This window comes from Procambarus clarkii, chromosome 1 (assembly GCF_040958095.1).
Source record: "Procambarus clarkii isolate CNS0578487 chromosome 1, FALCON_Pclarkii_2.0, whole genome shotgun sequence".
In the NCBI taxonomy this organism is placed as follows: domain Eukaryota; kingdom Metazoa; phylum Arthropoda; class Malacostraca; order Decapoda; family Cambaridae; genus Procambarus; species Procambarus clarkii.
Window position 1 is genome coordinate 4,812,341 of NC_091150.1, and position 26,557 is coordinate 4,838,897.

Genomic DNA, 26,557 nt, shown 5'->3' on the forward strand with positions numbered 1-26,557 from the left:
GCATCTAACCCGAAGTTGGTGCAAAACACAGTTGATCGGAGTAAGTCCCTGATCATTTTTGGCTGCAAAGAAAATGCGATAACATCTAGGTCAGAAAGAGCTGTAGAAGAAGCTAAAGTAGTAGATAAAATTGTTGGCCTCGTGGAAGGTCTTACAACCATAGAGAATGTGTGCGACTACAGGAGAATAGGCAGGTACGTAAAAGGGAAAGATCGACCTTTGAGGATCACCCTAAACGGTGCCAAACAGATGGAAGAAGTACTAAGGAACGCTAGAAAATTGCAAAGTGATGAGGATGGGAAAGGGTGGTCGTTAAGACGAGATCTTTCAAAAGAAGATAGAGAAGAGCTGAAACTGAACCTCGCCGAGGCAAAACATTTAAATGAGAGCAGGAATGAAGAAGAAATAAATTCTTTTTTCTACAAAGTGATAGGGGTAGGCAAACCAGTAAAGTGGTACATAAAGGCAAACCAACAAAATCAATAGAGAGAGGGGGAGTGAAGAATAAGGAGAGGGGGAACAAGTTCCTGAAGATTGCATACACCAACATAGATGGAGTGAGATCGAAGATACTGGAGTTAAGTGATGTAATACAGCTGCAGACACCAGACATTGTTGCACTCATGGAGACAAAACTTGAAGATGTAATTTTAAATGAGGTCATATTCCCAAGGGGCTACTCAATTTGGAGACGGGACAGAAAAATTAGGAAAGGCGGTGGCGTTGCTGTGCTGGTAAAAGAACACCTAAAGGTGAACGAAATAATGACTGCCAATCCACAAGAAGTTGACATAATAGCACTAGAGATCTGCCATGAGGATGATAAACTAATGATAATAAATGCATATAGTCCACCGCCAAGCAGCACATGGTCAAAGGAGGAGCTAGATAGTAAACGTGAAGGTCTTATAACAATAATGAGAGAGATTATAGCAAGAGCGGATAACGATAGATCACGACTGTTGATAGTCGGTGACTTCAACTTGAAATCCATAGACTGGAAAGCATATGAAGCTAAAACAGAAGATTTTTGGACCTGTAAATTTGTAGACCTCATCCTGGAAACATTCTTGTATCAACATGTTAAACAAGCTACGAGGATGAGGGAAGGGGACATTCCCTCCATGCTAGATTTGATATTTACCAGGAAGGAGGAAGAGATATTTGACATTCAGTACCTTCTTCCCTTGGGTAAAAGTGACCATGTCTTTTTGGGAATAAAGTATGCAATGCAATATAAGCTGGAAGAAAATAAGGAGGTTGAAGCAGTTGAAAAACCAGACTTCAGGAGAGGACATTATGGTGACCTTAGAAATTTTTTTAGTGAGTATAATTGGACAGACTTGATGCTAGGCAAGGAAGTGAATGAGATGTATGTCAAGTTTTGTGAAATATATGATAAAGGCACAAAAAAAATTATACCAAAACAGAGATGCAGGGCCAGAAAACAGGATTGGTTCGACAGAAATTGTGAGAGGGCCAGAGACCAAAAGACACAAAAATGGAATCAGTATAGGAAGAGGCCAAACCCCCAAACATACCAGCGATACAAAGATGCGAGAAACAACTATACAGCAGTAAGGAGAGAGGCAGAAAGAAATTTTGAAAAAGGGATAGCAGATAAATGTAAAACAGAACCGGGCCTATTCTACAAATTCATAAACAACAAATTGCAGGTAAAGGATAATATCCAGAGGTTGAAAATGGGAAACAGATTCACGGAAAATGAAAAGGAAATGTGTGAAACATTAAATGAAAAGTTCCAAAGTGTGTTTGTACAAAATGAAATCTTCAGAGAACCAGACACAATAAGAATTCCAGAGAACAACATAGAGCGGATAGAGGTGTCTAGAGATGAAGTGGAAAATATGCTAAAGGAGCTCGGTAAGAACAAAGCAGCTGGCCCAGATGGAGTTTCACCATGGGTTCTGAGAGAATGTGCATCTGAGCTCAGCATTCCACTTCACCTGATCTTTCAGGCATCCCTGTGTACAGGATTCATAGCAGACGTGTGGAAACAGGCTAATATAGTTCCAATCTACAAAAGTGGCAGCAGGGAAGACCCCCTCAATTATAGACCTGTATCATTGACAAGTGTAATAGTGAAAGTATTGGAAAAACTAATTAAAACTAAATGGGTAGAACACCTGGAGAGAAATGATATAATATCAGACAGACAGTATGGTTTTCGATCTGGAAGATCCTGTGTATCGAATTTACTCAGTTTCTATGATCGAGCCACAGAGATATTACAGGAAAGAGATGGTTGGGTTGACTGCATCTGGATCTAAAAAACCAGCGTTGAATGTAATGAAACGCCATTTTCTGGGTGAGACCCGGAGGCTCCCCGGAGCTTTACCGGCTGATATGCTAATGTCAGACTTTGGCATCAGTCATGTGTATGGAGTTCTAGGGCCTACCGGGGACCACGAGCCAGAACCTGGCCCCCTCAGAGAGGCAAGGGGAGCAATGGCCTATAGAAACCCCCGTGTGGTTGGAAGCATTCTATGTCTGCCATCGACCGGGTCAAGCATCCAGAAAGGTAAGCATTCCAAAACAAACCCCTATTCTGGTGAAAATTGCTACCTAAGCCGAACTAGTGAATAGAACTCTTCAACAGAAAACAAGGAAACTAGTATGACGTCATACGTCACCGCGCCGCTGTCTGCGCAGCTCCCCCCTCCCCGGGAGGGGGAAGGGGGAGCCCCAGACCTCCCACGCCGGCTATCCACCCATCAGTTCTGAGGCTGGATGTCAAAACACGCGAAAAACGCCGACCGGAGGGAGGGAGGGAGTTTGCCGGGGAGCCTCCGGGTCTCACCCAGAAAATGGCGTTTCATTACATTCAACGCTGGTTTTCTGGGGGGAGCCCCGTCGGCTCCCCAGAGCTAACTACCCACAGAGGAAGGTCAAAGGGACAAAAACCGGGAGGCGGACACCACGCACCCCCCAAGGAGGCGAGACAACCGGCAGCAAACGCCAACCCAAGGCGCCACAGCCCCGAAAATCCCGGGAACAACACGAGAACCACGAGCAGCAAGGCCCCTGCACGAACACCAAAAATCCATGCCCGAAAGACCGCAATGCCACGTCGCCCAGACGGCAGCGATAGCAGCAAAGCCACGAACGGCACAGGCATGAGGGAAGAACACAGGCAGCTTAGCCGCAAGAACACGGCTGACCACCCGGGACACCATCACCCGCGAACCGGGAAGAACAGAACCGGATCAACGCAAAACGCGCTCCGGACCCAAACGCCGTGGCACGCAAACAACAGCGGAGGGCCGCCACTGAACACAAAAACGACACACCCCCGGCCCGACCAACGAAGCACCAACAAACCCTGGACCCCTCCAGAATGCAGCAGCCCCACCCCGCGCCAGAAAAAGATGGAGACTGCTGCCATCAAACAACCAAAACGCTTAAACCGAAGGAGCAAGAAAACTCAGCGAATCGACCCCCAGAGGCAAAGGCCCAAAGGAAAGAGCCGACGAAAAAACACACCGGAACCGAAGGGGCACTACCAACTGAGGAGAAGACAGAGCACGCTGACCAGAGACCAGGATGGTGCAAGCGGCGCACGAACAGGCCGGAGGTGAAATGACGCACAAGACAGCTGACTAACGGTGCAAAAGCAACACCAAGGCCGAAAGCAAGCTGAAGCGGCTCCGCCTGCACCGCACGAAAAGAGGCGACAGTATGTGGCAAGACGACGGCCCCCAACCCCCACTAGAAAACCAAGCCGAGAGTAAACCAAGCTAACAAGAGGAACCACCTAAGAAGGGACAGGAAAAGGAAGGACCGCCAAAATACCCCATACTGCCGCCAAGAGAAGCACGCAGGTGGGACACCTACCACGAAGCCACCCGACCACCAACCGGAGGCGAGACCACGAGGCAGAACATAAGCAGCCCCGACAAGGCCCCCCCCCGAGCCCAGGAAAAAGGCGGAGCCGCGAGAAGATCTCGGGCGCGACCACTGAAACCCAGGCGGCACAAGGAGATGGAACGTCTGCCGAACAGAAAAACTCCGAAGCATGCAAGCCCGCCAGGAGTTCAGAAACGACGGGTCCGACGCGAGACATCGCAAGAACCCCCCCCAAAAAAAAACAACAACAACAACCGGCAGGGCAAGCGAGGAAAACCAAGAAGGCGGAAGGGTCGCCGCCAGAACAGGACCCGAACCAAGGGGCACGAACAACTGCAACAGACCGAGACAAAGAAGCACACCACAGGACACAGGCTGACCAACGCCTAAGAACACACGCAGGACATCCCCGCTGCAGAGGAGGCAGGCAGAAAGAGCTGAAGCACAAAAAAAAAAAATTAACCAGGAGAACAACCAGGGGTGGACAATCAGGCAGGGACAAAAACCCCACGCAATCCCCAGGCACAAAAACGGCAGCAAAGTGCCACTCCACAACCGGACACAGGAACAAGAACACGCCACCGTGAAACACGGTACCAATGCACACGTGCAGCAGCAGCAACAGGCACCACTGCAACATGCAACATGTAAATAGCAGCTCCCCTCTGCAAAGGCAGAGAACGGAGCAGGCAGACCCCAGACAGGGCCAACGGAGACACGACAAAACCCCTGCAGGCCCAGAAACCTGCACCAGGCGACCGACGGCGGAGAAACCCCGCTCGATACCTGCTGGATGAGGTACTGGGAGCTCTTTTACACCTCAAGCCCGGCCCAAGGTCAGGCCAGACCGGCCAGAGGATGGCCCACCAGGCAGCTGCTAGGAGCAGTCCACCGGCCCACATACCCCCACAACCAGGACGGGCCGGAGCTGCCATACGAAAACAGGCCAGTGCGCCCTGGAAGTCCACGGACGAACCAGCAAGAAGGCTTATATCCGCAAGTAGGTCGTGTAACAAGCACAGACCACTGATGGTAATACAGTGTTCCCCAAAAGTGCCAATAGCACCACTGCACTCCACTGGTACTATCCCGCAAGTTCTACCAGATAGGCGGGGACCCAAGAGCCAGAGCTCAAATCCTGCAAGCACAGCCAGGAGCCTCACCAGGTGAGTACAGAACCAACCCTACAACCCCCACACCTCAACATTAAAAAAGGAGGGTCCCCTGAATGACTCCAGCATGGGTTGGACATGCACATGAGGGGGACAGGAAGGGGTGATAAAGGGACAGTCACAGGTGTGCGAACGGTCTCAGTCGTACAAAATTATACCTAAATAAAGACAGGTATATAAACACCGCCGCATCCAGCGCCCGGCCAAAAGACGCCAGACCGCAGAAACTCACCTGGCGAATGGTGGCTCGAACTTGACACGACTCAACCGTGCCCAGAAGAACTTGGGAGCACCGCCAGGTGAAGACGCCAGAGCCGGACCCTGCCGGACCCGCAGGAGAACAGGGAGAGGCGAAGGAGGCGGTCCACACCCATGACACAGGGAAAACTGCGGTGTCCTCCCCACAACAGGGAACCAGGACACCCCCGGCGCGAAGGGGCACATACCGCAGCCAGGGAGAAGAACGAGAGGCGAAGCACTGTAGCAAAAAAGGGCGCAAAACCCCAGCACTGAAACACCGCCCAGACCAAAACAAACTCCACGGCGCATGCGCATAACACGCTGGCCGAACCGCACACCCTCCCTGCGGGAAGGCGCCAGCCACGACTATTGCACGAGAAAAAGAGCCAAAAGAGGAAACAGGAACAATAAAACCGGCCAAAGAAGCAAAGAGCCCAAAAAAAAGGAACCCAACCGGGCGACAAGTAGCCCAACCGGGCGACAAGTAGCCCAACCGGGCGACAAGTAGCCCAACCGGGCGACAAGTAGCCCAACCGGGCGACAAGTAGCCCAACCGGGCGACAAGTAGCCCAAACAGGGCGACAAGTAGCCCAAACAGGGCGACAAGTAGCCCAAACAGGGCGACAAGGAGCCCAACAGGGCGACAAGGAGCCCAACAGGGCGACAAGTAGCCCAACAGGGCGACAAGAACTAGGAGCCGACAGACGTTCCAATAATGCGGGAAGTAGCGAAAAACCTTCCCGTACCCTCGAGAACACAGAAGCCAACACTAGTCCCGAAGGCACACGAAGGCGCAGGCGCACCCGAGATCAGAAGTCACGCAGAACCCCATCGAACGGGGAAACATGACAAAAACACCGTCCCAAAAAGCGGGGGAGGAAACAACCACCCACCGGACGGAACCAACCGACTCAAAGGCCAAGGAACCGAGCCCGGGGAGGGGCCGACGTCCAACAGCACGTACGGCGAGTGGGGAGGAAAGTCCCCACTCCGCGTAACCACAAGCCCCGCCTAGAGGGGGATAAAAAACCCCCACGGGGTCTAACGGGGCCAAGGCCCCCCCCCAAGTCAGCCCCTCCCCAGCCCCGGGAACCTACACGACAGGCCCCGGGGCCGAGCCGTTCCCCCAAAGCCCCGGCCGTACCAGAAAACCGGGGCAGCCGTGAAAACACTAAGGAAGGGAGCCCACTGGCAGACTCATACAACACGGCTGGAGGAACAGGCCCAAATGCCCCCGTCACTACCCCGGAAGGGGAAGTCCCCGAGACTGCCCGAGTCTCAACACCACCAAACACCCCGCCCTGAACCTACAGACGGTAAGGAACCGGATGCAGGCAGGAGGGGTGAACCAGGGGAAAGACAAGGGGGCGTGGATGGAACCGAAGCAACCAACACCCCCAAGTCCCAAAACGAACTACAACGGGGCAGCCCCGGGGCTCCCGGGGAGGAAACCACGAGAACGTTGCCACCACCAAGGCTCAAGTGCAACGCCCCTGCTGCCCGCACCCGCTTTGTTAGCACAACTGGGTAACCGAGCCACAACGAGCAACCAAACTCGCAGGACACCGGGTCGAAGGTGTCACCGACCCCACAGGCAGCAGACGGAGGCAAAACAGAGAGTCACCCAGAGACAAAAGGTGAGAGCAACCCTCAAACTCGCTGGAAGCGAGGGGGGGGCTCTGGGGTCACATCCATCGGACCCGCGCGCCCCCAGGGGTTTCCCAGGGTCCCGAGCGTTTACTTTAAGAGGACTCGCGCTCAGGTAATCCCAGGCAGGGTACTGCTAACCGGCACCCAAGCTACCAAACAACTTTCTAAGAGCTGAACCCCCGGGACGTGTACACTCACGGGGACCTAGCAGGGGGTACCACCAGAAATACTCAGAACACAAGGGACACAAGGGGCAAGAACGAAGGCAGACCCCCCCACCAGGTATATAAACAAAAGAAAAAGAAAACCCCGCAAGAGGACAGCGTACCCAAGCGGAACAGAGCCGGCCGCTATGATTGGTAAAGACAAGCTGCACAGTACCCCGCGCCCCACCAGTGCAAACACTGCCCCTTACTCTAAGGCGAACAAGGGAGACAGAACACCCGAGCACACAAAGAGCGGCCGAAAACCAAGCAGTAAACGGCCAAGCAGGGGCAGGACCCAAGGAACTTGTGGAAGGTGGCCCCAAGCCCCAAGGGCAGTACTTACAGGGCACCTAGGGAAGGGAACCCTAGGCGCATGCAGCCCGAGTACTGAAGAATCACTCCCGGCTCACGCACCACCTAGAAAACAGACACCACACTCTAGGTACAGTGCTGAAACAACCACTGGAGCCGGAGCACATAACCATTGCCTATAGCATCAGCCGAAGAACTGATGGGTGGATAGCCGGCGTGGGAGGTCTGGGGCTCCCCCTTCCCCCTCCCGGGGAGGGGGGAGCTGCGCAGACAGCGGCGCGGTGACGTATGACGTCATACTAGTTTCCTTGTTTTCTGTTGAAGAGTTCTATTCACTAGTTCGGCTTAGGTAGCAATTTTCACCAGAATAGGGGTTTGTTTTGGAATGCTTACCTTTCTGGATGCTTGACCCGGTCGATGGCAGACATAGAATGCTTCCAACCACACGGGGGTTTCTATAGGCCATTGCTCCCCTTGCCTCTCTGAGGGGGCCAGGTTCTGGCTCGTGGTCCCCGGTAGGCCCTAGAACTCCATACACATGACTGATGCCAAAGTCTGACATTAGCATATCAGCTGGTAAAGCTCCGGGGAGCCGACGGGGCTCCCCCCAGAAAAGGCTTTCGACAGAGTTCCACATAAGAGGTTGTTCTGGAAACTGGAAAATATTGGAGGGGTGACAGGTAAGCTTCTATCATGGATGAAAAATTTTCTGACTGATAGAAAAATGAGGGCAATAATCAGAGGCAATGTATCGGAATGGAGAAATGTCACAAGTGGAGTACCACAGGGTTCAGTTCTTGCACCAGTGATGTTTATTGTGTACATAAATGATCTACCAGTTGGTATACAGAATTATATGAACATGTTTGCTGATGATGCTAAGATAATAGGAAGGATAAGAAATTTAGATGATTGTCATGCCCTTCAAGAAGACCTGGATAAAATAAGTATATGGAGCACCACTTGGCAAATGGAATTTAATGTTAATAAATGTCATGTTATGGAATGTGGAATAGGAGAACATAGACCCCACACAACCTATATATTATGTGAGAAATCTTTAAAGAATTCTGATAAAGAAAGAGATCTAGGGGTGGTTCTAGATAGAAAACTATCACCTGAGGACCACATAAAGAATATTGTGCGAGGAGCATATGCCACACTTTCTAACTTCAGAACTGCATTTAATTACATGGATGGCGATATACTAAAGAAATTGTTCATGACTTTTGTTAGGCCAAAGCTAGAATATGCAGCTGTTGTGTGGTGCCCATATCTTAAGAAGCACATCAACAAACTGGAAAAGGTGCAAAGACATGCTACTAAGTGGCTCCCAGAACTGAAGGGTAAGAGCTACGAGGAGAGGTTAGAAGCATTAAACATGCCAAAACTAGAAGACAGAAGAAAAAGAGGTGATATGATCACTACATACAAAATAGTAACAGGAATTGATAAAATCGACAGGGAAGATTTCCTGAGACCTGGCACTTCAAGAACAAGAGGTCATAGATTTAAACTAGCTAAACACAGATGCCAAAGAAATATAAGAAAATTCACCTTTGCAAATAGAGTGGTAGACGGTTGGAATAAGTTAAGTGAGGAGGTGGTGGAGGCCAAGACCGTCAGTAGTTTCAAAGCGTTATATGACAAAGAGTGCTGGGAAGACGGGACACCACGAGCGTAGCTCTCATCCTGTAACTACACTTAGGTAATTACACTTAGGTAATTACAAAGGCAATTGCAGAAGGCCTATTGGCCCATACGAGGCAGCTCCTATTTATAACCACCCAATCCCACTCATATACATGTCCAACCCATGCTTGAAACAATCGAGGGACCCCACCTCCACAATGTTATGCGGCAATTGGTTCCACAAATCAACAACCCTGTTACTGAACCAGTATTTACCCAAGTCTTTCCTAAATCTAAACTTATCCAATTTATACCCATTGTTTCGTGTTCTGTCTTGTGTTGATACTTTTAATACCCTATTAACCCTTAAACTGCGTGTGGCGTATATATACGCCCTGAGTAACATGTCACATGGTGCGCATGGCGTATATATACCCCATAGGGTGCCAGGCCTGATTCAAATGGCCCGCGGCTACACGGGGTTCACAGTAGCTTCCTCAGGGCTCTTGTAAACAGATGCCATTTTAAAAAAAAAATCATGGGCAATATTCTCAGGTGTGAGAGGCACAGTACTGTTGGAGCAACCAAGGCCGGCGCACGCAGCATGAGCGAACAGCATTGATGTTCAGCTTGTGACCACAGCATCGCCGAAAAATGTCAAAATAAATATATAATTGTTATTATTTAGCGATGACAATATTACAGATGACCAATGACTGATATAAATAACCAGGGTTGTGATAATAGCAGGATTGTTGTAATAATTAGCGCTGTGGGAGGAGTGATGCTGAGAGACGGAGGGAGACAGCATCGTTTACTGACTGTGTGGCCACCTGTTATTGTTTGCATTCACCATACCAGGTCAGTGGTTCTCTATGGTGAACACAAATGTAGATACTTATATATAATGTGTGTATTAGTGTAATAACAGCAAAAGGATTATGCTGGGAGGAGCCATATGGGTGACGGAGGTGACGTCGTCTGCACGATTTGTCTAGCTGTCTAGAGGGTGGCCACTATGCTCTTTGGGCGCACTACAAGCTTAGGTGTACAGTTACGGTGCATAAAACATGTAGATATTTATATATAATATGTGTATATAGGGTAATAACACTGCAAAAGGTATTGTTAGGGGAGAAAGTTTAGTGCGTGTGACCTTGAAAGAGTGAGGGAGCCGCCAGCCGCCATCTGTGTATAGCGACGACTCTTAGTGCCTGAACTAACTATATCAGCTTAGCTGTACAGTTGTGGCGAACAAAATATACACATACTTATATATAACATCTGTATATAGTGTAATAACACCACAACTGGTATTGTTGAGGGAGAAAGTTTAGTGCGTGTGATCTTGAATGAGTGAGGGAGCCGCCAGCCGCCACCTGTGTATAGCGACGACTCTTAGTGCCTGAACTAACTATATCAGCTTAGCTGTACAGTTGTGGTGAACAAAATATACACATACTTATATATAACGTCTGTATATAGTGTAATAACACCACAACTGGTATTGTTGGGGGAGAAAGTTTAGTGCGTGTGACCTTGAATGAGTGAGGGAGCCGCCAGCCGCCACCTGTGTATAGCGACGACTCTTAGTGCCTGAACTAACTATATCAGCTTAGCTGTACAGTTGTGGTGAACAAAATATACACATACTTATATATAACGTCTGTATATAGTGTAATAACACCACAACTGGTATTGTTGGGGGAGAAAGTTTAGTGCGTGTGTTGAGGGAGTGGCAGCTAGTGGCTGGCTGGTGTGTGGCGGTAACTCCTCGTTGCTTTTCGACTCTCAATACCAACTTAGTGGTTCGTTATGGTGACCAAAACATGCCAATACTTATATATAACCTGTGTATAGAGTGTAATAGCAGCAAAACTATTTGTTTATTGTTTTAAAAACATAATAATTGAATCACTAATATGCACATCATACTTTTGAGTATAGCGATTATTAACCACTTTTATTATATAAATATATTACAATACACACTATTGAATAATATTACTGCAAAAAAACTAAGAAAAAATCAATCGGAGACATTGAAACAATTACGTAATAATATCTTTGTGGCAACTCCCATCTGTCAACGCGGGTGACGCTGACCGGGTCAGACGACCGCTCTGTCAACGCCCACTTTTTGCCAGACTTCCTCGGTCAATTGCGCCCAAAATATGTCACCTACGATTTTTTTTTTATTTTTTCCGTGCTCAGGGGACACAAATTAACATGTTTAGAAGACGAAAAAAAAATTTGAATTTTTTTTTTTCTTGCGCACAGGGGTGTAAATGTCCCAAGGACCCCTGAGCAGTGTAAGGGTTAATATCCCCTTTGTTATGTCCATTCACCCACTTGTAAACCTCTATCATGTCACCCCTAACTCTTCGCCTTTCCAGTGAATGCAACTTAAACTTTGTTAATCTTTCTTCATATGAAAGATTTCTAATTTGGGGAATTAACTTGGTCATCCTACGCTGGACACATTCAAGTGAATTTATATCCATTCAATAATATGGCGACCAAAACTGAACTGCATAATCTAAATGGGGCCTAACTAGAGCAATATATAGCTTGAGAACCACACCAGGTGTCTTGTTACTAACGCTGCGATTAATAAATCCAAGTGTCCGATTTGCCTTATTACGAACATTTATGCATTGATCCTTTTGTTTTAAATTCTTACTAATCATAACTCCCAGATCCCTTTCGCAAACCGACTTCGCAATCTCAACACCATCTAGCTCGTATCTTGTAACTCTATCATCATTACCTAACCTCAGAACTTCACATTTATCAGCATTAAACTGCATCTGCCAATCCTTTGACCATTTCAAAACCCTATCTAGATCAACTTGAAGTGATAGTGAGTCCTCCTCCGAATTAATTTCCCTACCGATTTTCGTATCATCAGCAAATTTGCAAATGTTGCTACTCAAACCTGAATCTAAATCATTTATATATATTATAAACAACAGAGGTTCCAGGACAGAGCCTTGAGGCACTCCACTTACAACATTTTCCCACTCTGACTTGACTCCATTTATACTAACTCTCTTGTTTCCTTTGGTATAGCCATGCCCTAATCCAGCTTAATATAGCACCCCCAATACCATATCTTTTTAATCAGTCTTTCATGTGGCACTGTATCAAAAGCTTTGCTAAAGTCAAGGTACACAACATCACAATCCTTACCACTATCAACTGCCTCAACTATGCTAGAATAAAAAGATAACAAATTTGTTAAACATGAACAGCCATTTATAAAACCATGTTGCGACTCAATTATTAATTTATGTTTTTCAAGATGAAGACGAATTTTATTTGCTATTATAGATTCGAGTAACTTTCCCACAATAGACGTTAGGCTAATTGGTCGATAGTTAGATGCAAGTGATCTATCTCCTTTCTTAAAAACTGGTATCACATTAGCAACTTTCCAAAACTCTGGCACTCTGCCTGACTCTATTGATTTATTAAATATGGTTGACAGTGGGTCACAAAGCTCCTCTTTGCATTCTTTAGGCACCCTGGCAAACACTTCATCCGGCCCTGGGGATTTGTTTGGTTTGAGTTTTACTATTTGTTTAAGAACATCCTCCCTGGTAACTGCTAAACTCGTCAACCTGTCCTCGTCCCCACCCACATAGACTTGTTCGGCTGAAGGCATATTGTTAAGTTCCTCTTTAATAAATACAGATACAAAATATTTATTAAAAATACTACTCATCTCTTCATCACTATCTGTTATTTGACCTGTCTCAGTTTTTAATGGACCTATCCTTTCCCTAGTCTTAGTACGATATAACTGAAAAAACCCTTTAGGATTTGTCTTTGCTTGCCCTGCTATGCGAACTTCATAGTTTCTTTTTGCTTTCCTTATCTCTTTTTTAACATTTCTAACCAGTTGTACGAATTCCTGTTCTAAAGTGACCTCCCCATTTTTAATCCTTTTGTACCAAGCTCTCTTTTTACCTATAAGGTTCTTCAAATTCTTTGTTATCCACTTTGGGTCATTAGTATGGTATACTACGTTCCTGTGCTTTGTTTAGAATATTCTTAAATAAGTTATATATTGAATCCACATTGAAATCCCCATTTAAGTCACCTATCGCTGGGTTCATGTCTTGCTCCAAGACCAGCCCACAACCCATACCCAAGACTTTCCAATCAATTTGACCCAAAAAATTTCTTAGGCTATTAAAATCAGCTTTTCGAAAATCTGGCACTTTAACAGAATTTTCTCCTACTGGTCTATTCCATTCTATACTAAATCTGATTTCTTTGTGATCACTGTTCCCTAGCTCACTCCCTATTTCGATGTCATTAATTTGTGTTTCCCTGTTAGTTAACACTAAATCTAAAATATTATTTTCCCGTGTTGGTTCCTTAACCCTTAACATGCTCGGGGCCTAATATCCTGCCATCCGCACAGGCGCATGTCATTTTGAAAAAAAAAAAATTTTTTTTTTTGCTAATCTGTTAAGTTCTGTTCACTGATCACGGGAAAAATAAAAAAAAAATTCTATTGTACTTACTTTTGTTGCAATAGAGCCGAGAAGATCGGTGATGACGTCACAATCTGCATGTTCGCTCATGCAGTACACGCCCGGGAGGTGTTGCGCGCGGTCCTCAAACAGCCAGAGTTGCCACAAATATATTTTCGCGCTATTTATTTACAATGTCTAAGCGCATTTTATCTAATTTTTTTTCACTAATTGTGTTTCAAATACTGTTTGAACATATTTTGTATCAATAATTGTTGCATATTTGAGTATACACAGGCGCACACAAATGTTTTCAATTACGGCAATATAATATGTCATTACAGTCTATTATATTGTATGTTCTGCTTATATTTGTATATATTTACACACACGCACACGCTATCTGCTTATATGTTTACATATTTACACACTCGCACACGCTATACACACTTTGAAGCACACTTAGAAGATTTCTAGACTGTGGTAGTCATTGAAGCAGTCGACAGCACATAATGGAATACCACACGTTTCACACCATGTTTGCACAAGCTTCCGTTTCTTGTCTCTACGTGTCGTTGTTTTACACACCAAGCAATCACGTTGGGCTATTGCACGCTTCACACCAGGTGGCAAATACTTAAGTTTGTGTGCTAGGAAGCCTTCAGTGTGAGCGAGGCATGGAGTACCAGCATGCTGCAACAGTGGGTTTATGATGGGCCGCTGAATACCTGGGACATCTTTTGCAAACTTTCCTAATAACTGTATTGCAGCATCAAATACAAAGTCACGGAAAGTGGGCTTACGTCCAGTTCTCACAAGGTACATGTTGAAACAGTTCAGCATGCTCATGTCCACAAGATGGAAGAACACTTTTTTCGTCCACCTACATGTCTTCCGCACACACTCTGCAGTGCCAATCATCATGTCTGATTTATCAATCAACCGCATGTTGATATTATAGTCTAAAACACAGTCTGGCTTATATAGTGGTGCGTTTGTTTTATGGCTCACTTTCCCACTGTTCACCATTGTTCCATCATGAATTGTTGTCAACAAGTTCACCTCTCTTTTGTCTTTCCACCGAACTGACAGAATGTTATCACTTTTCCTTCTCTGACACTCACCAACTGCAATGTCGTTGTCAAACACAGGCATTTCCCTTCGTTGTGGCTTTACTGCACCAACCAATCCGGTTCTATTTTCTAGCAAGAACCGAGCTAGCAAGGGACTTGTATAGTAATTATCAGTGCATAAAATGTGTCCCTTGTTCATCCACGGAGCCATGATGGTCTTCACTACACTCCCCAAGAATCCATGTTCGTCGTTACCGGGAATGTCTACATCACTAGCCGAGTACAGAATCATGTGTAACACGTATCCTGTCTCACAATCACAAAGAACAAAAAATTTCAGGCCAAATCGGTTTCGTTTTGAGGGAATGTACTGTTTGAATGGAACACGTCCCTTGAAAAGTATGAGAGATTCATCAACCACCAGCTTCTGTGCTGGTACGTAAAAATCTCTGAATTTTCCAATAACATCGTTCATGTAGTGCCTCACTCGCCACAGTCTATCATCAGGTGTTCGGTCCTGAACACTTCCAAAATGTAGACACCTGAGGAGTATCTGAAACCTGTCTCGTGACATATATTTCCCGAATAAAGGTGTTGGTATTGTCTTGTCCTTGCTCCAATAGTCATTTATTGCATGTTTGTGACAGTGCTTCATCAACAAACAGAGTGCCAAAAACACATACATTTCCGCCACTGTGGTATTTTTCCAACGCTGCAGTCGTGAAAATTCTGTGATTTCCCTCTCAATCAGGTAAGCAGCATGCAGGTTCGTTTGGTGTACAATGTATTCCATGAGTGGTTCATCATAGAATGCTGTAAAATATTCCATCTCAGCCATGTCCTCACCTTGATTAGGGAAAAGGTTTGTAATCCCTACATCTTTATCGTCAAAGTGAGGAATATTAGGAATAAAATCGTCACCATCACTCCACTCAAGTACACCAGGCGTCCTGCGAGATGCAGAGGAAAGACGGCGAGGAAGCGATGCATACCGGCGACCAGGAGCTGAATACCGTCTGCGAGAAGCACGGCGGCTACGTGCACGTGAGGTGGGTGCACGTGAGGTGGGTGCACGTGAACACGAGGGTCTTGGTCCCTCATGTGGTGCCATGCGGTGGCGCTTGGCCGGGCGAGATGCTGCTGACGCGTCAATTTCTCGCCCAGTTACACCACTGGTACCAGCCACAGGCTCAATAAAACTTTGATCTGAGTCACTAAACCCAGAAAAGGAGTCACCTCCCTCTGACTCGTCACCCTCAAACAGAAAATATCCACAGGAACTGTGAGGTCGTGGTAGAATTGGGGTAGAAAATGGGCGAGGAGGCATGGGAGAGCGTATAGGCCTCGCCATGGCATGGCGGTCATTCTCACTTTCACTGCTGCTGTTACTATCACCCGACAACTGTGTATAATCCTCATCGTTGTCTGAATCGTCAAACACACTTTCTTCACCTTCAGAGAATAATTCGTGGGCTATTTGCTCTGGGGTGAGGGACTGAGTGGTGCGTGCCCGTGAGGCGTTTGACCGTGCGCTCGCCATGGTGACTCTCGCTAAATTGAGGCCTCCCATGCCATCGGATCGTGAGCTGGAATTTTTTTCAAAATGGCCGCTGTTTACTAGAGCCCCTGGGCAGCGTATGGGACCCCCAGCTACACCGCGGGCCATTCAAATCGTGCGCGGTACCCATACACTTCATATGAAGTGAAGCGCAGTTGACTGATAAAACGATTTACACTTCACATGAAGAGATGCGCACTTTAAGGGTTAATGTGTTGCGTAAGAAAGCAATCGTCAATTAATTCTAGAAAATCTTCTGCTTCACTTTTCCCTGTTTTGTTCAACCAGTTTATTCCGCTAAAAAAGTATTTATGTCACCCATGACATAAATACTGTTAGATCTAGATGCTCTAGATATTTCATCCCATAGGTGCTTTGCTTCCATTCTGTCTAAATTTGGTGGCCTATATATAACTCCTATTATAATATTATTAGCTTTTTCGTTTAATTCTATCCAAATAGTTTGTGTGTGTGGCTCAGTTTTGATTCCCTCTTTGAGACTACATTTCAAATTGTCCCTAACATATATGGCTACTCCACCTCCTCGTCTAATATATCTATCTGTGTGAAATAGTTTAAATCCATTTATTTGATATTCAGCTAATAGTTCTCTATTTTCTACATTCATCCACGTTTCGGTAATTGCAATAATATCTATTGTTTCTGTGCAGACAAGAGCATTTAATTCGTTAATTTTATTACTTAGACTTCTACTGTTAGTGTAATATACCCTAAGTGAATTGTTATTTTGAGGCCCTTCTCTTTCCCTGATCATTTTGCCAATTCCTTTCTCCCACAAACATACTTTTATTACCTCCTTCCTCCAAATCAATTCCCATACCTCTATCTACTAACAGTTTAAACCCAAACAAACACCTCTAACCACTTCTTCCAACGAGTTCGCAACAGCAACAACCCCAGCTCTCGATAGATGCACCCCATCACGAGCATACATTTCATTTCTTCCATAGAAGTGTTCCCAGTTGTCTATGAACGATATTGCATTTGATTTGCAATATCTTTCCAGCCGTCAATTGACACCAAGTGCCCTCGATATCCATTCATTTCCCACTCCTTTTCTTGGAAGAATGCCACATATGATCGGGATTCCTCCCTTGCTCCTAACTAATTCTATGGCTGTTTTATACCTCTGAATCAGTTCCTCACTCCTAACTCGACCAACATCATTTCCTCCCACGCTAATGCAAATAATGGGATTGTTCCCATTTCCAGCCATAATATCATTCATGTTGTTTATAATATCACCAATGCCAGCTCCGGGATAGCAAACCCTTAACCTGTTTCCCCTATCTCTAGCACAAAACGTTCTATCCAAATACCTTATCTGGGAATCTCCCACAACTAAGGTTTGCTTAGGTACTTCCTTTACTCTCTGAGGGGCCTGCGCTACCTTGCTCTTCGTTGCTTTCCCTTTTGCACGATCCGCAGTCTCACCACAGCACTCGTCCTCCAAAACGTCAAATGAATTAGAAGTTGCTATGGCGTTTGAAGGCGGCTTTATCAAAGTCTTCTTAAGGCCCGTCTTTCACAACTCTCCAAGACGAGGTCCCTTTACTAGTGGTCTCCTCCTTCGTTACTTCTCGTTGTTCATTCAGCTGACGCACCTCCTCCCGCAGAGAGTCCAACTCTGTCCTCAGGGCTCCCACTAGAGTCACCAGGTCCTTCACTACAACTTCCATATTGCTATGATAATATAACAATATTGGCCCATACGACGCAGCTCCTATTGGCCCATACAAGACAGCTGCTATTGGCCCATACGAGGCAGCTGATATTGGCCCATACGAGGCAGCTAATATTGGCCCATACGAGGCAGCTCCTATTGGCCCATACGAGGCAGCTCCTATTGGCCCATACGAGGCAGCTCCTATTGGCCCATACGAGGCAGCTGCTATTGGCCCATACGAGGCAGCTGCTATTGGCTCATACGAGGCAGCTCCTATTGGCCCATACGAAGCAGCTGCTACGCGATGTTCTGAATGTGTTGATGGTAAATGTATATAGTGTGTGACAGTGTATAGTGTGTACATAAGTTGTAAATATACATAAATGAACATGAAACATTGGTGTGAATAACTGTATGATGGGAGGGGCAAAGTTGGCGAATACAATGCTGGAGAAGTGAGGGAGGGCTGGCTGGGTGTGGCTGCTCTCACTCGCGGTGTTCTGAATAAGAACATAAGAACATAAGAACAAAGGTAACTGCAGAAGGCCTATTGGCCCATACGAGGCAGCTCCTATCTATAACCACTCAATCCCACTCATATACTTGTCCAACCCACGCTTGAAACAATCGAGGGACCCCACCTCCACCACGTTACGCGGCAATTGGTTCCACAAATCAACAACCCTGTTACTGAACCAGTATTTACCCAAATCTTTCCTAAATCTAAACTTATCCAATTTATACCCATTGTTTCGTGTTCTGTCTTGTGTTGATATTTTTAATACCCTATTAATATCCCCCCTGTTATGTCCATTCATCCACTTGTAAACCTCTATCATGTCACCCCTAACTCTTCGCCTTTCCAGTGAATGCAACTTAAGCTTTGTTAATCTTTCTTCATATGATAGATTTCTAATTTGGGGAATTAACTTAGTCATCCTACGTTGGACACGTTCAAGTGAATTTATATCCATTCTATAATACGGCAACCAAAACTGAACTGCATAATCTAAATGGGGCCTAACCAGAGCAAGATATAGCTTAAGAACCACACCAGGTGTCTTGTTACTAACGCTTCGATTAATAAATCCCAGTGTCCTATTCGCCTTATTACAAACATTCATGCATTGATCCTTTTGTTTTAAATTCTTACTAATCATAACTCCCAGATCCCTTTCGCAATCCGACTTCGCAATCTCAACACCATCTAGCTCGTATCTTGTAACTCTATCATCATTACCTAGCCTCAGAACTTTACATTTATCAGCATTAAACTGCATTTGCCAATCCTTTGACCATTTCAAAACCCTATCTAGATCAACTTGAAGTGATAGTGAGTCCTCCTCCGAATTAATTTCCCTACCAATTTTTGCATCATCTGCAAATTTGCAAATGTTGCTACTCAAACCTGAATCTAAATCATTTATATGATTTAGATTCAGGTTTGAATCCCATACCTCTATAGATAGAGGTATGGGAATTGATTTGGAGGAAGGAGGTAATAAAAGTATGTGTTTGTGGGAGAAAGGAATTGGCAAAACGATCAGGGAAAGAGAAGGTCCGCAAAATAACAATTCACTTAGGGTATATTACACTAACAGTAGAAGTCTAAGAAATAAAATTAACGAATTAAATGCTCTTGTCTGCACAGAAAAAATAGATATTATTGCACTTACCGAAACGTGGATGAATGTAGAAAATAGAGAACTATTAGCTGAATATCAAATATATGGATTTAAACTATTTCACACAGATAGATATATTAGACGAGGAGGTGGAGTAGCCATATATGTTAGGGACAATTTGAAATGTAGTCTCAAAGAGGGAATCAAAACAGAGCCACACACAGAAACTATTTGGATTGAATTAAACGAAAAAGCTAATAATATTATAATAGGAGTAATATATAGGCCACCAAATTTAGACAGAATGGAAGCAAAGCATCTATGGGATGAAATATCTAGAGCATCTAGATCTAACAGTATTTATGTCATGGGTGACTTTAATTTTAGCGGAATAAACTGGTTGAACAAAACAGGGAATAGTGAAGCAGAAGATTTTCTAGAATTAATTGACGATTGCTTTCTTACGCAACACATTAAGGAACCAACACGGGAAAATAATATTTTAGATTTAGTGTTAACTAACAGGGAAACGCAAATTAATGACATCGAAATAGGGAGTGAGCTAGGGAGCAGTGATCACAAAGAAATCAGATTTAGCATAGAATGGAATAGACCAGTAGGAGAAAATTCTGTTAAAGTGCCAGATTTTCGAAAAGCTGATTTTAATAGCCTAAGAAATTTTTTGGGTCAAATTGATTGGAAAGGCTTGGGTATGGGGTGTGGGCCGGTCTTGGAGCGAGACATGAACCCAGCGATAGGTGACTTAAATGGGGATTTCGATGTGGATTCAATATATAACTTATTTAAGAATATTCTAAACAAAGCACAGGAACGTAGTATACCATACAAATTGAATAGATCGTATACTAATGACCCAAAGTGGATAACAAAGAATTTGAAGAACCTTATAGGTAAAAAGAGAGCTTGGTACAAAAGGATTAAAAATGGGGAGGTCACTTTAGAACAGGAATTCGTACAACTGGTTAGAAATGTTAAAAAAGAGATAAGGAAAGCAAAAAGAAACTATGAAGTTCGCATAGCAGGGCAAGCAAAGACAAATCCTAAAGGGTTTTTTCAGTTATATCGTACTAAGACTAGGGAAAGGATAGGTCCATTAAAAACTGAGACAGGTCAAATAACAGATAGTGATGAAGATGTGAGTAGTATTTTTAATAAATATTTTGTATCTGTATTTACTAAAGAGGAACTTAACAATATGCCTTCAGCCGAACAAGTCTATGTGGGTGGGGACGAGGACAGGTTGACGAGTTTAGCAGTTACCAGGGAGGATGTTCTTAAACAAATAGTAAAACTCAAACCAAACAAATCCCCAGGGCCGGATGAAGTGTTTGCTAGGGTGCTTAAAGAATGCAAAGAGGAGCTTTGTGACCCACTGTCAACCATATTTAATAAATCAATAGAGTCAGGCAGAGTGCCAGAGTTTTGGAAAGTTGCTAATGTGATACCAGTTTTTAAGAAAGGAGATAGATCACTTGCGTCTAACTATCGACCAATTAGCCTAACGTCTATTGTGGGAAAGTTACTCGAATCTATAATAGCAAATAAAATTCGTCTTCATCTTGAAAAACATAAATTAATAATTGAGTCGCAACATGGTTTTATAAATGGCCGTTCATGTTTAACAAATTTGTTATCTTTTTATTCTAGCATTGTTGAGGCAGTTGATAGTGGTAAGGATTGCGATGTTGTATACCTTGACTTTAGCAAAGCTTTTGATACAGTGCCACATGAAAGACTGATTAAAAAAATAGGGTCTCATGGTATTGGGGGTGCTATATTAAGCTGGATTAGGGCATGGCTATACCAAAGGAAACAGAGAGTTAGTATAAATGGAATCAAGTCAGAGTGGGAAAATGTTGTAAGTGGAGTGCCTCAAGGCTCTGTCCTGGGACCTCTGTTGTTTATAATATATATAAATGATTTAGATTCAGGTTTGAGTAGCAACATTTGCAAATTTGCCGATGATACGAAAATCGGTAGGGAAATTAATTCGGAGGAGGACTCACTATCACTTCAAGTTGATCTAGATAGGGTTTTGAAATGGTCAAAGGATTGGCAGATGCAGTTTAATGCTGATAAATGTAAAGTTCTGAGGTTAGGTAATGATGATAGAGTTACAAGATACGAGCTAGATGGTGTTGTGATTGCGAAGTCGGATTGCGAAAGGGATCTGGGAGTTATGATTAGTAAGAATTTAAAACAAAAGGATCAATGCATAAATGTTCGTAATAAGGCAAATCGGACACTTGGATTTATTAATCGCAGCGTTAGTAACAAGACACCTGGTGTGGTTCTCAAGCTATATCTTGCTCTAGTTAGGCCCCATTTAGATTATGCAGTTCAGTTTTGGTCGCCATATTATAGAATGGATATAAATTCACTTGAACGTGTCCAGCGTAGGATGACTAAGTTAATTCCCCAAATTAGAAATCTTTCATATGAAGAAAGATTAACAAAGCTAAAGTTGCATTCACTGGAAAGGCGAAGAGTTAGGGGCGACATGATAGAGGTTTACAAGTGGGTGAATGGACATAACAAGGGGGATATTAATAGGGTATTAAAAGTATCAACACAGGACAGAACACGAAACAATGGGTATAAATTGGATAAGTTTAGATTTAGGAAAGACTTGGGTAAATACTGGTTCAGTAACAGGGTTGTAGATTTGTGGAACCAATTGCCGCGTAACGTGGTGGAGGTGGGGTCCCTCGATTGTTTCAAGCGCGGGTTGGACAAGTATATGAGTGGGATTGGGTGGTTATAGAATAGGAGCTGCCTCGTATGGGCCAATAGGCCTTCTGCAGTTACCTTTGTTCTTATGTTCTTATGTTCTTATATATATTATAAACAACAGAGGTCCCAGGACAGAGCCCTGAGGTACTCCACTAACAACATTCTCCCACTCTGACTTAACCCCATTTATACTAATTCTCTGTTTCCTTTGGAATAGCCATGCCCTAATCCAACTTAATATGGCACCCCCAATACCATGAGCTTCTATTTATTTTTTTTTTTTTATTTTTTTTTTTACAGATGCAACTGGGAGATTGGTGAACCCCGACAGAGAGAGTGCATCTTCTGCCAAACTGTCACAGAAAAGCCATTACTTCACTATCTTCTGGAATATGAAGCAACCAATGACCTTAGAAGAGATTTAAGAGTTCCTGAATCATGCAGTGGCCACCCTGAAGCCATCAACACAGCCACTCTCCTGGTCAACAAAGGTGTCTAGCAGCTGGACACCCTCATAAAGACTGTGAAGCAGTATCCTCCCCCACGATAACAGCTTGATGGTTAAATGCAACCTCAGAATACTGAGAAAAAAAAAAAAAATTGTAGCACTTACGGGCTATTCATGCCCGTGCCACCTCTTGGGTGGCTTAATCTTTATCAATCAATCAATCTTCTATTTTTTTTATTAGTCTTTCATGTGGCACTGTATCAAAAGCTTTGCTAAAGTCAAGGTACACAACATCACAATCCTTACCACTATCAACTGCCTCAACTATGCTGGAATAAAAAGTTAGCAAATTTGTTAAACATGAACGGCCATTTGTAAAACCATGTTGCGACTCATTTATTAATTTATGTTTTTCAATCCCACTCATATACTTGTCCAACCCGCGCTTGAAACAATCAAGGGACCCCACCTCCACCACGTTACGCGGCAATTGGTTTCACAAATCAACAACCCTGTTACTGAACCAGTATTTACCCAAGTCTTTCCTAAATCTAAACTTATCCAATTTATACCCATTGTTTCGTGTTCTGTCTTATGTTGATATTTTTAATACCCTATTAATTTAAGTCAATTAAATGTGTTGATGGTGAATGTATATAGTGTATGACAGTGTATAGTGTGTAAATAGATTTTATATATACATAAATTAGCATGATACATAGTAAATATGTGCTGCATATGTGTACACAAGTGTCATGCACGTAACACAGTGTCTTCGGACAGTACGGATGTTTTACTGCCATAATATAGTGTACGTGTTCACTATACATAGGATTAGCACGTAAAAACAAATAAAATGTATTTGGAACTGTGCGCAAAAAATGAACGAAAATATATTCGCGGCAACTCGCGCATCCCGCGCCGAGCGCCATACTGACCCTGGGAGCATACGTCATGGGCGAACAGGGAATGATGACGTCACGCCCCAACTTACGGACCCCATAGCAGCCAAAGTACAATTTAGATTTTTTTTCTACATACCCATACTGAGGAAAGGGTTTCTGACACTTTAAAAAGAAAAAAGAATTTTTTCCAGAGAATTTATTTCCTGCGCACTGCAGGGGTGTCATATTTGGAGGCAATGCAGTTAAGGGGTTAAAGAATGCATGGAATAAAATTCTGAGTCCTGTACCTGATTAGAATGAAGACAAAGATGACTATGATTTTGAGGAGTTTGATAATGCAATTTGAGACATTTAGAGATGCAAGTGAGGAAGATTTGCAACTTTCTAATGTGAATGAGTGGTTAGATAATGATGCTGATGATCCAAGTTATGGTGAATTAACTGATGATGAGATTATCCAGTGTGTTACTGATAATAATGATGAGGATGTGGAAGAGGAATATGATAGTGTGTTACCTATTCCATATGTTGCATCATTGCAAAAGGCTAATGATCTGCTTGATTTGGTTGCTGTAACTGATAATGAACAGCTGACAGTTACATGTACCTAAAGGACATGAAAGATATTATAATGAAGCTCACAACAAAGAAACAAACTAAGATTCAAAAGTTTTTGGTATGATTTCACAGTGAGCCTACAGGACCAGCATCCAGCACTAGCCAGGACACACCTTCTGAGGACGCCCAGGCAACTGGACCAGCACCCAGCACTAGCAAGGACTCACCTTCTGAGGATGCCCAGGCAACTGGACCAGCATCTAGCACTAGCAAGGACACACCTTCTGAGGATGTCCAGGCAACTGGACCAGCACCCAGCACTAGCCATAACTTACCTGGGAGTGCCAATTAAGCTGTACTGCACAGTTCTAATGACATTAAATGTACCAAGTGTAGTTTAAGTGACATACGTGTACTGCAGTAGTGTGATTCTAGTGGTATAGGTTGGTGGGTCTGGGTGTGAGAGGGAAAGGGCCACGCTATCCGAGCTCCGCGGAAAACAATATATATCTAGGGATATTTCAGTGATACAGGAACTAAACACAGTCAGATAACTTTTAAAGTGTGTCTCAACATATTAAACAATATATCATAGTAATTACCATCCGACCATTTGTGTTCAAGGAAAAATAAGTGAAATTCGTGTGTAGTAAACGCCTGCTCACGTGGTGCCAGGAGTCCTTAGGCAATAGTTGCCAAGTCGTCAATAAATCACATCACACACAGAGATCACACTAACGTGATGCATCAAATGAACAAATCCACACGGGCAGTGACGAGGATTTTTTAACCCTGTTGTAGCTCAGTCGATTAAGGCAGTGTCTGGGATGCTCCCAGACGCAGGTTCGAATCCTCTACACTGCCCTTGTGGATTTGTTCAATAAATCACATCCGTCGATATTGAAACATCAAGAAATCAGTGCCCATAGTGCTAAGCTCTCTATGCAAAACCTGTGTCTATTATATAAAAAAAAATTAAGATAACATATCTTAATATCAAGTGAACAAATTATACACAAAATAAGTCCATCGTGTGTATGTAAACAAGGGCCATTTGGAGGTAGGCCCACCCCAAGTACCCACTGTGTGTGTATTCTTCCAAATTGTGTAATGTACCTAGGTAACTAGTGACCAGACACAGAAACTAGACGCCTCTACTGTAAACTAACTACTGTAAAATAACTAGTGGGAAAATGCAAGTAATGTAATCTAACAAGTGAACAAAACAAATTACGAGTGCGACACGTGGTAGCAACACTGCCCGTCCATACAGCCTTCTCCAGGCCTGTCTCAAGTTGGTAAACACCCCACGGTCAACACCCCACCTTGTAAGCACCACCACCACTGAACAGAAGCAGTAAAGGAAGTCAAACACTGCAGCAACCAAGATAAAACAAACATTAGGCTAGAAGTGAGGAAAGAATTGGCATCTAACCCGAAGTTGGTGCAAAACACAGTTGATCGGAGTAAGTCCCTGATCATTTTTGGCTGCAAAGAAAAGGCGATAACATCTAGGTCAGAAAGAGCTGTAGAAGAAGCTAAAGTAGTAGATAAAATTGTTGGCCTCGTGGAAGGTCTTACAAACAGAGAGAATGTGTGCGACTACAGGAGAATAGGCAGGTACGTAAAAGGGAAAGATCGACCTTTGAGGATCACCCTAAACGGTGCCAAACAGATGGAAGAAGTACTAAGGAATGCTAGAAAATTGCAAAGGGATGAGGATGGGAAAGGGTGGTCATTAAGACGAGATCTTTCAAAAGAAGATAGAGAGAAGCTGAAACTGAACCTCGCCGAGGCAAAACATTTAAATGAGAGCAGGAATGAAGAAGAAATAAATTCTTTTTTCTACAAAGTGATAGGGGTAGGCAAACCAGTAAAGTGGTACATAAAGGCAAACCAACAAAATCAATAGAGAGAGGGGGAGTGAAGAATAAGGAGAGGGGGAACAAGTTCCTGAAGATTGCATACACCAACAAAGATGGAGTGAGATCGAAGATACTGGAGTTAAGTGATGTAATACAGCTGCAGACACCAGACATTGTTGCACTCACGGAGACAAAACTTGAAGATGTAATTTTAAATGAGGTCATATTCCCAAGGGGCTACTCAATTTGGAGACGGGACAGAAAAATTAGGAAAGGCGGTGGCGTTGCTGTGCTGGTAAAAGAACACCTAAAGGTGAAGGAAATAATGACTGCCAATCCACAAGAAGTTGACATAATAGCACTAGAGATCTGCTATGAGGATGATAAACTAATGATGATAAATGCATATAGTCCACCGCCAAGCAGCACATGGTCAAAGGAGGAGCTAGATAGTAAACGTGAAGGTCTTATAACAATAATGAGAGAGATTATAGCGAGAGCGGATAACGATAGATCACGAC

At 44.1% G+C, this 26,557-nt stretch overlaps 1 protein-coding gene across 2 annotated transcripts in view; it reads right to left on the bottom strand.

Moving 5' to 3' along the window:
• Positions 1-26,557, bottom strand: part of LOC138349612 (tripartite motif-containing protein 59-like) — a 318,336-nt gene that overhangs the window by 212,816 nt on the left and 78,963 nt on the right. The gene's annotated exons all lie outside the window — the stretch shown is intronic.